The 13963-nt window shown below is 38.0% G+C and overlaps 1 protein-coding gene across 4 annotated transcripts in view; it reads left to right on the forward strand.

The window, feature by feature from the left end:
• CDH12 (cadherin 12) overlaps window positions 1-13963 on the forward strand; it is a 1186459-nt gene that overhangs the window by 726684 nt on the left and 445812 nt on the right. The gene's annotated exons all lie outside the window — the stretch shown is intronic.

Raw genomic sequence — 13963 nt, forward strand, 5'->3', positions numbered from 1 at the left:
TAAAACTAATGATCTCAGATCAAATTAAATATAGACCAGTGGTCATCATCTAAGACAGATCACAATGACACAATATGAGGATTAATTACAGAAGTAATCATATCCATTATCTAATTATTCAAATCTTAATTATGACTCTGCTGGCCTAATTAGTCAGAATACAAGGCTACTGTTAGAGATGGGTGGATATTCCGCATCTGTGCTGAAGTAAGAGGCATCTGTTGCCAAGAGGTGAAGCAATGAAAAGTGTCAACTCACCAGCTGCGAAGTGAAGATGTCTTCGAAAAGTACATGTGAGCCCATGCAGTGATTTAACACATGGGGCAGGGGCAGATTGGTAAAGGAGGCACTTTTTCAAATGCTCTGAAGGCATTTGTTATCCTCTGAGTAGACTATGGGTTGCAAAGCATTGCTTATCTCTCTACACGGTGCTCCCATTAAAAACAGAAAAAAAGAAAAACTTTATAAAGCTTGACTTGTGCATGTTAGATGGGGCCATAAAAAGAGATGAGTGAGCAACACATTTTAAATATATAAATGTTTCTATAAATTCATTAAAATCATTTATAGAGTCTAAAATTTATTTGATTCGTGCCTAATCAAAGAAATAGAATTATATGGATGAAATATTTACTGTTATAAGTATAAATAATATAATAATAGATTCCCTGATTGACATCATTGATTTTGACTCTAGTAGTATCTGATGTATAATATCTCAGCACCTGATATACTCACATGCTTTTATTGATATTGACCTTATTAGACAGGAAGGATTCTATTAATGGTGCTATTGACTTTATATATATTTATTGTTGATATTTATCAAACTTGGTATAAAGTTTGTATTGAACTACAATCAGTGTTCAAAAAGACTGTTAGAGAAAGGGAAGCAGTGTATAAAGTATAATGCAACTCATTAGAACTTTAAGTACATCAACTTGTAACTAAGCTGTGGATTTGCTTACTCTATTCTCAGTGTCATAGGCTTAACTTTTTATTAATTCACATTTTGGAATGTGTGAATGAGAGAATGTTGGCACTTATTGAAGTCGGAAAATGTTAATTTACATGAAATGTATATGCATCTTGCTTCTGAGTGTAATAGAAACGATTTCAACTTTTCACATTGGTTTCACAGAAGAAAATTACATTTCAACAAAATTAAAAGAGTGTGGGGAGCTTTTTCAGTATTGCATCTCCATGCTCCCTTGTTATTGAACGACAATAAGAAATCCTGTTAGTTCTCTGCTACTGAGCAAATTGCTTTCCACAATTATGGTTTATGTTTTAATGGGGCTAGCTTCACATTAGGAGAATTATTCCAAACCAGCATTGCCTCTCCGTGCCGCACAGAACAGCACCCTGCCTGCTTTACAAAATCCATGTCTCCCATGTTGCCTCTAAGAAAAATATATAAATAAACGCTTGCCAATCTTGCTTCTGAGAGAGTTTTAATTGAGGATAATGAAACATCTCTAGCTCCAAAATGAGGGTAAGATGGCCACAAAGCCCTTTAAAATGCTAATAGGCAGAAGACATTTACAGAAGTTTTGTGATATTATGTAGCATAGTAATAGAGTAGGTAGGTGACAGTTTGTCAAATTTAGCTGCGATGACCAGACCTATTTTCCCTCTTTCTATTTTTGAGGCCAACTTGAATGAATGATTTAGGATAATATAAAGTTGGCACCTTCATCACCAAGCACCCTGCCCTTTCAGCTATAGGGCATCTGCATACCACTCATTAAAAGAGGGGGAAATGACCAGAACAAGCAAATGTTAATTTCACACGATTTAGTGTTCAAGGTCCCACTTCCTCTCTGCACTTCTGTTGTATTTCACCCACAGAATGCTTCTCTCCTTTTTAAATCACAGTGACAATGTGAACAGCACATGTATACTTTAAGCAACTTACCAATTCAAGTGGTTTGCCTCAGTGGGAAGACATGAACTCAGAATGATAAAGCTTGGCACTGCTTCACTAAAATGGAATAAGAAATCACTTTGACAGAGCCTAGATCTGGACTGGGTTGCTGAATGTGTTTCCCACCAGCCCCCCTATCTTTTTTTCCCCTCTTTCAATGTCAATGTTCTTTATTTTATGTGGAGTATATCTTATGTGACAGCACAGGAGGAAATGTAGGCAGCCCAGGTTAATGTGCTTGGGGTCAAAATGGGCTTCCAAGTGAAGGGAATCAGCTCTCTTGAGATATTCAGCTAACACAAGTTTCAAAGGATTCTTGATTAAATGACCTCTGATATGGCGAATGCCAAGACCTAGGAGAGGCATGAAATGAAGACACTCAGGTGCTTATTAAACAAAGCTGTGTCATGCTCAGTCATGTCTGACTCTTTTCGACCCCATGGACTGCAGCCCACAAAGCTCCTCTGTCCAAGGGATTTTTCCAGCAAGAATACCAGAGTGGATTGCCATTTCCTTCTCCAGGGGATCTTCTTGACTCAGGGATCAAACCCACATCTCCTGAAGGCAAATGAATCCCACCTGGGAAATCCTATTAAACAAAAGTATTGGTGGTTTATTCGCTAAGTTGTGTATGACTCTTGAGACCCCATGGACTGTAGCCTGCCAGGTTCCTCTGTCCATGGGATTCTCCAGGCAGGAATATTGGAGTGGATTGCCATTTCCTTCTCCATGGGATCTTCCTGACCCAGAAATTAAACCCAGGTCTTCTGCATTGCAGGCAGATTCTTTACCAATGGAGCTACAAGGGAAGTCCTATTAACACTTTATTTCATTTTGACTGAGATAGAGAACAGAGACATGACTTAGAATGATTTTTGGTTGCAGCCTCTTGCACCGCAGGGATTTATAAGTGGGATATTTTAATTTCTGAGTTGAAAGTGTCTGTCACTTGGATTTGAAATAACATCTTTCCCGACCTTCACCACCTGCAAGCAACTTAAGCACCATCTGCCAAGGTGCCAGGGCTGGTCTGTTGCTCCTAGGGGACTTCACCTGTGTGTGCCTGAGTGTTGCATAAGAGTAATTTGTTGTAAACTACACATACTTATTGGAGAAGGCAATGGCACCCCACTCCAGTACTCTTGCCTGGAAAATCCCATGGATGGAGGAGCCTGGTGGGCTACAGTCCATGGGGTCGCTAAGAGTCGGACACGACTGAGTGAATTCACTTTCACTTCTCACTTTCATGCATTGGAGAAGGAAATGGCAACCCACTCCAGTGTTCTTGCCTGGAGAACCTCAGGGACGGGGAGAGCCTGGTGGGCTGCTGTCTATGGGGTCGCACAGAGTTGGACACGACTGAAGCGACTTAGCAGCAGCAGCAGCAGCACACACACTTATTAGCAACACCACTGATTTATAAAAAGAATATCTTAAAAGAAAAAGATATCTTGAATTGGTAACTAAAAACCAAGATCCGATCCTAATGGCTTATCTGTATATGTTTCCTTTTTTTTTAAACTATGAAATTCCCAATCTGAATATCTTTTTTTTAAACTTTCTATTTTATATTGGAGTATTCCCTAGTGGCTCAGACAGTAAAAAAATCTGGCTGCACTGCAGGAACCCTGCGTTCAGTCCCTGGGCTGGGAAGATCCTATGCAGAAGAGAGTGGCTACCCACTCCAATATTCTTGCCTGTAGAATTCCATGGACAGGGGAGCCTGGTGGGCTACAGTCCATAAGGTCTCAAAGAGCCAGACATGACTGAGAGACTAACAATCTTCATCTTCTTCAATCAGTCGGTGATTACTAATGTTGTGATACTTTCAGGTGTACAGCAAAGTGATTGAGTTATACATAAACACATAGCTATTCTTTTTCAAATTCTCTTCCCATTTAGACTATTGCATTGAGCATAGTTCCCTGTACTATACAGTCTTCGTAGGTTATTCATTTAAAATATGGCAGTGTATACATTCAATCTCAAACTCCTTAACTATCCATTTGTTTTATAAATATGTATCTTAAATAAAATAATATACTTGAAGTTGAATAACTTTCTCTTCTTCAAGAAATTTACTCAGATACTTTTCATTAAATTCTTGTATTATTAAATAGTTTTCCTAACATATATTTTAATCTATCTTACTCCAAATTGAAAGATAAATATTCAAATCTCTATCAACTGCATCATTAAACATTAATTTGTTGTTTCCTAGGCACCCCACTCCAGTACTTTTGCCTAGAAAATCCCATAGATGGAAGAGCCTGGTAGGCTGCAGTCCATGGGGTTGCTAGAGTCAGACACGACTGAACGACTTCACTTTCACTTTTCACTTTCATGCATTGGAGAAGGAAATGGCAACCCACTCCAGTGTTCTTGCCTGGAGAATCCCAGGGACAGGGAAGCCTGGTGGGCTGCCGTCTGTGGGGTCACACAGAGTCGGACATGACTGAAGTGACTTAGCAGGAACCCCACTCTAGTACTCTTGCCTGGAAAATCCCATGGACAGAGGAGGCTGGTAGGCTGCAGTCCATGGGGTTGCTAAGAGTCGGACACAACTGAGCTACTTCACTTTCACTTATCACTTTCCTGCATTGGAGAAGGAAATGGCAACCCACTCCAGTGTTCTTGCCTGGAGAATCCCAGGGACGGGGGAGCCTGGTGGGCTATTATCTATGGGGTCGCACAGAGGCGGACACGACTGAAGCGGCTTAGCAACAGTAGCAGCAGCAGTGTCTCATACAGGTTTTTTAAAAACTATGCATTGTGTCCACAGAATGGTGGCTTTATCTTTCACAGGAATGTAAAATAGATATATGAATCAAATTTCACTGTCTTTATCTATAAACATTCAATGAGATTTGACTCTGTTTGATATTGACTTCTGATTTTTTCTCTGATACCAGATCAAAAGGAAGTGGACAACTTGACACTGTTAAAATTAGGAGTCTTCATGAATGGAAATACTTTTTGACTTAAAAAAAAAGTTCCTTATATATTCCTTATAATGTTATTGACTTTGAAAGAGGCTGTGTTACTTTTGCCTAAATTTTATGCTCCATGTATAAGAGGGTAGTACAAAATTAAGATACCTAATAATGTTAGGCACTTAAGTCTGCCAGGAGAATCTACTCAAGGGCATCTAAGGAGAAAAAAATTCCCATAAGAGGATGCCCAAATGAATTTCTATCAAGTGTATTTTGAACCAAATGTATAACTCAAGTGTGTTTCCTCAAAATGCACTGGGAATTTTGAATGTGTTCAGTTTAACTAGGATCCCTTGTTTGTTTCTGTAAAGTCCCTCAACCTTATTTTGCACTAATTTTAATGAAAATCACAGAGCAATGTCTTCCTTGGGTGTCATAAAATGTATCAACAGTTGCATGTAGATGAAAAAAAATCTCTTGTGTGGAATATATGTAAATGGAACTGGTCTATCAGCACGTCCTTCATTCCATGTTTCAGTGATGGATGATCAGTAAAATTCCTAGTGCAGTATAAAATAAAATACCTTGCTGCATTCTCAGATTATGTGCCCATGGAGCATCTTCACTTACTTTATAAGAAATAAGCATCAGTGTTCTCTCACTTATGTACCTAAATATGCTTGAGACAAGGAATGGTAAAAACATCATCCATGCTCTGTGAAAGGAGACATACTACAAATGTCAAGGGAAAGTTCTTTCTGATTCTACAGTACATAGCTATTTCTTCCAAACAATTTAGAATTCAGGTTGCATGCCAATAGCTACTTCACTTTCGCTTTTCACTTTCATGCATTGGAGAAGGAAATGGGAACCCACTCCAGTGTTCTTGCCTGGAGAATCCCAGAGGCGGGAGAGCCTGGTGGGCTGCCGTCTATGGGGTCGCACAGAGTCGGACACAACTGAAGCGACTCAGCAGCAGCAGCAGCCAATAGCTTATGTGGGCCTTTTCTGTAAGAAGAAGTTTCGTATGAAGACTTGATATATGTATCAGATAGAAAGAAAATTCTGTATTTTTGTTGTTACTTGTTTTTGAAGATGAGCAAATGGAATATTTATTTGCAAAGAATGAGAGGGAGGACAAAGATTTATAAGTAAACACCCTGAGATATACTGAATTCTGACAGAATACGGAAACAATCAAAAATATTTCTTGAATGCTATTAACTAAACATTATGCTGAAGAATTGATGCTTTTGAACTGTGGTGTTGGAGAAGACTCTTAAGAGTCCCTTGGACTACGAGGAGCATCAATTCTTCAGTGTTCAGCTTTCTTTATAGTTCAACTCCCACATCCATACATGACTACTGGAAAAACCTTAGTGTTGACTAGACAGACCTTTGCTGGCAAAGTAATGTCTCTGCTTTTCAATATGCTGTCTTAATTGGTCATAACTTTTCTTCCAAGGAACAGGTGTAAAAAATAAATAAATAAAATAAACATTATGCTAATGAAGGGCTTCCCTGGTGGCTCAGTCCATAAAGAATCTGCCTGCAATGCAAGACAACTGGGTTTGATCCCTGGGTCAGGAAGATCCCCTAGAGAAGGAAATGACAACCCACTCCAGTATTCTTGCCTGGAGAATTCCATGGACAGAAGATGTTAGCACACTACAATCTATGGGATCTCAAGAGTCAGACAGGACTTAGCAACTAAACCACTACCATCACCATGCTAATGAAACTAGGCTTTAAGAAAAAACTTGAATTGGCTTCATTGTCCCCGTGGAAAAATGATGAATAATGGGCTACTCCTTGGGGGAGCATGACATTCACAGACAGAGGAACATGGCCAGCTGAGGCCTTGACTTTGTCTAGCTCTAATACAGGAAGCCAGTCTGGGCAGTCTATGTAAAAAGAGGGCAGAGTATTCAAGAAATTTTTTTTCCTCACTTCCAGTTAATTTTCTCTTTTTCAGAAGTTACCATTTTCTGCATTCATTTTTGTATTTATATCAGTGGCACTTTCTCCTTATTTGCTTTGGGTCACCAGCTGTGCAATTACTATGAATGGAAACCTTAGACCCAGAGAAAATGTCTTACTATAGCTGTTGGGGCATGAATGAACTGGGAGCTCAAGGAAGAGGGTAGGAAGAGGGTATTTATGGTTCTGAAATTATATTCTGCCTTGAACTTTAGCCCAGTTCAAAGTGAACATTGTTTTGTTTTTTGTTTTTTTTTTATTCAATTTTTATTTTCTATCAGAGTATAGTTGATTTCTTTGGAAGGAATGATGCTAAAGCTGAAACTCCAGTACTTTGGCCACCTCATGCAGAGAGCTGACTCATTGGAAAAGACTCTGATGCTGGAAGGGATTGGGGTCAGGAGGAGAAGGGGATGACAGAGGATGAGATGGCTGGATGGCATCACTGACTCGATAGACGTGAGTCTGAGTGAACTCCGGGAGTTGGTGATGGACAGGGAGGCCTGGCGTGCTGAGATTCATGGGGTCGCAAAGAGTCGGACACGACTGAGTGACTGATCTGATCTGATACTTGATTTGGGGCTTCCCAGGTGGCTTAGTGGGTAAAGAAACTGCCTGCAATGCAAGAGATGCAGGAGATATGGGTTCAATCCCTGCGTCAGAAAGATCCCCTGGAGGAGGGCACAGCAACCCACTCCAGTATTCTTGCCTGGAAAACTCTATGGACAGAGGAGCTTGGCGGGGTACAGTCTATAGGTTGGAAAGAGACACAACTGAAGTGATTGAGCACGCATGATTTGCAATGTTTTGTTAGTTTCAGGTATATAGCAAAGTGATCCAGTTATACATATACATGTCTTCATTTTTTTTCAGATTCTTCTCCCATGTAGGTTATTAAAGAATATAGAGTTCCCTGGTCTATGTTGATTATGTTTCATACATAGTAGTATATATATGTTAATCCCAAACTCTTAGTTTATCCTTTTCCCCTCACATTCCTCCTCTTGTTACCATATATTTGTTTTTAAAGACTGTGAGTCTATTTCTGTTTTGTAAATAAGTTCATTTATATCTTTTTTCAACTTATACATGTAAGTGATATCATATGCTACTTGTCTGGCTAACTTACTTCACTTAGTATGATAATGTCTAAGTACTTTCATATTGCTGCAAAGGGCATCGTTTCATTCTTTTTTATGGCTGAAAAGTATTCCACTGTATTAATCTCTTTGTACTACTTCTTCTTTATCCTCTATCGAGGAACATTTAAGTTGCTTCCATGTCTTGGCTATTGTAAATACTGTTGCAATGAACATTGGGGTGCATGTCTCTTTTCTAATTATGGTTTTCTCTGGATATATACCCAGGAGTGGAACTGCTAGGTTGGACAGTAGTTCTATTTTTAGTTTTATAATGAACCTCCCTTCTGTCTTCTATAGTGATTGTACCAATTTACATTCCCACCAACTGTGTAGGAGGGTTACCTTTTCTCTACACCTTCTCCAGCATTTATTGTTTGTAGACTTTTTCACAGTGGTCATTCTGACCAGTGTGAAATGATATGTTATTGTAGTTTTTAATTGCATTTATCTGACCATTAGAGATGTTGAACATTTTTTTTCAATGTGATTTTTGGTCTCTGTATGTCTTCTTTGGAGAAAAATCTATCAAGATCTTCTGCCCATTTTTTGATTGGGATGCTTCTTTGATATTGTACTGCATATGCTGTTTGTATATTTCAGAGATAAACCCCTTGTCAGTCACTTTGTTGGCAAATACTTTTTTCCATTCTGTAGGTTGTCTTTTCATTTTGTTTGTGGTTTCTTTGCTGTGCAAAAGCTTTTAGTTTTAATTAGGCAGTTACATGTAAACTGGATAGCTACATGTAAAAAAAAAAAAATTAAAACAGTCTCTGATACCATACACAAAAATAAACTCAAAATGGATTAAAGACCTAAACTTAAGACCGAATACTATAAAACTCTGAGGGGAAAACATAGGCAGAATACTCTCTGACAAAAATCATATCAATATCTTTTTGGATCCACCTCTTAGAGTAATGAAAATAAAAATAAGAATAATATCATGTTGCATTGTGATGGAGTGAACAGTAGACTGGGCTTCCTCTTACTCAGTAGGAATGTCAGAATGAACTGTTTCCTAAAGGACCAAACTGTGCCTTCTTTTCAGAAGCTTGCTTCTGAATTTAATAGAGATCTGAATGCTAAAATAAATAAATAAACAAATGGGACTGATTAAACTTGAAAGCGCACATTGTAAGTTTTTATTAGTGATAATCAAATAACATATTTTTGGAAATGAAAAGCTATGTTTAGTTTAAAAACAGGATCAATTTTATCAATCCATCTCAATATTTCCTTTCAATTTAAACTCTATCAAGAACAAGAATGATTTTATCAGCCCTTAGGAATGTAGCACAAACTATACATTTTAGGTTTGTGGCCTTATTTAATATTCCTTGCAATGTTAAGGACAGGTATTATTACTCATTTATAAATGAAAAAACTGAGTTAGGAGGCATTCAATGACTTGCCTAAAATCAAGGCCCTAGTGATTCACAGAACTGGCAAATCAGACTCAGGTCTCTCTAATCCTTGATTTTGTGTTTTTAAATCCCTAGGCTATTTAATAGTTCCTTTTCAAACTGGCCGTACTTCATATACTGTTGCTGTTGTTCAGTCACTCAGTGGTGTCCAACACTGCAAGCCCATGGGCTGCAGCATGCCAGGCTTCCCTGTTCTTCACAGTCTCCTGGAGCTTGTTCAGATTTATGTCCATTGAGTCAGTGATGCCATCCAACTATCTCATCCTCCGGCATCCCTTTCTCCTCCTGCTTTCAGTCTTTCCCAGAATCAGGATCTTTTCCAATGAGTCAGTTCTTCGCATCAAGTGGCCAAAGTGTTGGACTTTTAGCTTCAGCATCAGTCCTTCAGGTGAATATTCAAGACTGATTTCCTTTAGGACTGACTGGTTTGATCTTGCAGTGCAAGGGACTCTCAAGAGTCAAAAGCATCAATTCTTCAGCTCTCAGCCTTCTTTATGGTCCAGTTCTCACATCCATACATGACTACTGGAAAAACCATAGCTTTGACTAGATGGAACTTTGTCAGCTGTTTAATATGCTGTCAAGGTTTGTCATAGTGTTTCTTCCAAGGAGCAAGAGTCTTTTAATTTCATGGCTGCAATCACCATCTGCAGTGATTTTGGAGCCCAAGAAAATAAAGTCTGTCACTGTTTCCATTGTTTCCCTATCTATTTTCCATGAAGTGATAGGTCCAGATGCCATGATTTTAGTTTTCTGAATGTTGAGTTTTAAGCCAAAATTTTTACCTCCTCTTTCACTTTCATCTTTAGTTCTTCTTCGCTTTCTGTCATAAGGGTGATGTCATCTGCATATCTGAGGTTATTGATATTTCTCTCAGCAATCTTCATTCCAGCTTGTGCTTCATCCAGCCCAGCATTTCTCATGATGTACACTGCATATACGTTAAATAAGCAGGGTGACAATATATAGGTTTGCTGTACTGTTTTCCCAAATTTGGACCAGTCCATTTTTTCAATCATAACATTAAAATAAATCACTCATGGCTCCTTCTATTCTAGTAATTGTCCCACAGTGTCCTCGTAAAGACTGATTCCCTTATCTTTTTTTTTTTTTATTTTTAAACTTTACATACTTGTATTAGTTTTGCCAAATATCAAAATGAATCCGCCACAGGCATACATGTGTTCCCCATCCTGAACCCTCCTCCCACCTCCCTCCCCACACCATCCCTCTGGGTCGTCCCAGTGCACCAGCCCCAAGCATCCAGTATCGCGCATCGAACCTGGACTGGCAACTCGTTTCTTACATGATATTCTACATGTTTCAATGTCACTCTCCCAAATCTTCCCACCCTCTCCCTCTCCCACAGAGTCCATAAGACTGTTCTATACATCAGTGTCTCTTTTGCTGTCTCGTACACCAGGTTATTGTTACCATCTTTCTAAATTCCATATATATGCGTTAGTATACTGTATTTATGTTTTTCCTTCTGGCTGATTCCCTTATCTTTTTATTTATTTTTTTTTTTTGAAGGAGGGGCACATCTCTGATTTCTTAACTGCTTTCTTGAACCTTTCAATTTAATGGCCTTGCAGAATCACTTTTGACTTTCTGAATTTTTAATGTTCAACTTAAACTTCAGTTCTATCTTGCTCAACTTACTTAGTTTGTCCTATGACTGTGTAATAGTAGCCATACTGACCCTCCATAGCACTAATACCATAGCCCCTTTTTTTCATGGCAGCACCAGGAAGCCATCTTGGTGATCAGCATGAGATATAGCAAATGCTAACTACAGTTAAAATATTTGGGTTTCATTGCATTGTACAAGACAAAAACTCCTGCCTCCCTTGCTTTCTGATGTCATTACCAACATATTGCTCTTCTCTTTTACAACCAAAAATATTTAGAGTAATGTGTACAGAACAGAATTGCTGTACTGTACTTCTGGTGTTTCTATCCTATTTACTTTTCAACTCAATTAGTTTCATTTTTATCTAATTCCAATAAGGATACACTGGATAATTCCAGAAGGAAATTCTAATCACCAAATTTTATGGACAATATTTTATTTAAGCTGCATCTTGATTCACCACTTTCTTCTCAAATGTCTCACTTTGTCACTACCTAACACTCTTGTCTTCTGTCTATACTTATACTGTTGCTGTTTAGTCGCTAATTCATGTCCAGCTCTTTGTGGCCCCATGGACTGTAGCCTGCCAGGCTCCACTGTCTATGGGATTTTCCAGGCAAGAGTATTGGAGCAGGTTTCCATTTACTTCCGCAAAGGATCTTCCTGACCCAGGGATCAAACTGAAGTCTCCTGCATCTCCTGCATTGCAAGTGGATTCATTACCACCGAGCCACTTGTGATTTGGTCCTAAGAAACAATTCAGCTGCCTAGTGTTCAAACAACATAATGCTATCAAAAAGCCTGAAAGCCTTAGTATTTATATATTAGACTAGATTGAAGAGACAATTATCTTTAGCCTACAATTTCATGATAATATAGAAAACCAGTGATCTTCAGACAATAAATTTGTACTATACTGCTAAATATTTTAAAGTGATTTTTACCTCTTTGTAAAGAAGGGGTCAAAATAATTGCAATTTTTTTTAATGAAACCTGAGATTCACTCAGAGTTAATAAAATGAATCAGTGACCCAAATCTATGTACTCTCAAAATAATTAGTTTTACCCAGTTTCCCAGGATTAACAAAAGAATTTAAAAAATAAAGTTTATATATAAGAAGATATTTTTTACAACAGCATCAAATAAAGAAAACAGAGTTTTAGATATGTAGCTTTTCCCTAGAACATTTCTTGAAACTGTTTACTGAAATTATTACATAAGCTGTTTATGTGTTAGTTGCTCTGTCATGTCTGACTCTTTGCAACCCCATGAACTGTACCCTTACAGCCTCCTCTGTCCATGGAATTCTCCAGGAAAGAATACTGGAGCAATTTGCCATGCCCTTCTCCAGGGCATCTTCCCGACTGCAATCGAACCTGGGTCTCCTAAATTGCAGGCAGAGTTCTTACAGTCTGAACTATTACATATGCTAGTCATTTCATATTCATTTCCTCGTGCTCAAATCCGTCCATTCTTCTAAAATGTATTTCCATGGCTCAGCCTCTCTGTGTTCTCAGCACATCTATGGCTTTATCTACTACTCTTTTTATCAGTGACTCCCAAATTTGTTTCACCAGGTCATTGCTCTCTTTGAACAATGTGTTTTATCTCCATATCCCTCTGACTTCTTCCTGTCAAACAATTTAAATTCAGCTTTGTAACATGTTGACTAAGAATTCACCACAAACTGTTCCTTCTCCTCCACTCTCCCCCTATAATTATAACTTAAAAGAATAATTATTTGCCCTTGTGGCTTCTCTTTCCTCTGACTCAACTCAGCCAGTAAGAAACAAGCCATGAATTAGTCTCATAAATATTTCACAATTTCACCTCCTCTTTAATCAAATCACTATTGCCTTAGTCAATATTCTATGTCTAGGCAAGAGCCTAGACAATTACAATAACCTTCTAACCAATCCTCCTGTCTTTAGAACACCCTCACTCCTTCAGTTTCTTTTATTTTCTGATGTGTATAATTTTTAAAAACAAACAGACAAAATTAACTGTGTTCCTACCCTGCATAATCTTTGGTACCTTTCTTTTTTTAATATAAATTTATTTATTTTAATTAAAGCAATCTATAGATTCAATGCAATCCCTATCAAGCTACCAACAGTATTTTTCACAGAGCTAGAACAAATAATTTCACAATTTGTATGGAAACACAAAAAATCTTTGGTACCTTTCTTTATGACAGAATACATATTCATTTTTTCCGGTGAGTACTTATAGAAACTGAACTATCTAACAGGCTGGGCACCAAAGAAACCACAGTGACACTGAAGCAGCACTTAAAGGGTAGACAAGAGGGACCTCAATCAAATAACTCAGCAAACAAATATAAAATTACAATCTAACATATGTTAGAAGCGTATATTAAAGAGATCTGAGGAATCTGGCAAGTCAGGCAAAGAGATTTTAAATTGAAATCTGAAGAGTGACAAAAGCTAGGTTACATTTAAAAAAAAAATCATATATATAAAACACAATGAACAAATGAGCACATTCCTTAAAAGGGAAGAGGCCAGTATATGTGAACACAAAAAACAAATAAATGAGTGCAACTAGATATTCAGGGCTGTATTAAGCCATAAGTTTGGACTTCATCCTAGATTCAAAGGAAATAAGTTGAAGGCTTAAGTGTAGAGGGAAAGTGATAAGATTATAAAACAAATTGGAAGAGGCCAAGGTGGGTGTGGAGAGAGTGAACCAAAGGTATTGACAAGAGATGAAGATAGCTTAGGATATACATATTGTAGTGATTATAAACAGAAGCAGCAAAACCTAAGGGGTATTTTAGGAGCAGATTCTTAATTTGTATCTAAACACTTTAAGATACCTGTTAATGAATTGAATGGAGGAAACATTTTAAGGTCTTGTTAATGGATTGAATGGAAGAGAAGAATCAAAGAGAGGGAAATAT

Source organism: Bos indicus x Bos taurus, chromosome 20, assembly GCF_003369695.1.
Source record: "Bos indicus x Bos taurus breed Angus x Brahman F1 hybrid chromosome 20, Bos_hybrid_MaternalHap_v2.0, whole genome shotgun sequence".
NCBI lineage: Eukaryota > Metazoa > Chordata > Mammalia > Artiodactyla > Bovidae > Bos > Bos indicus x Bos taurus.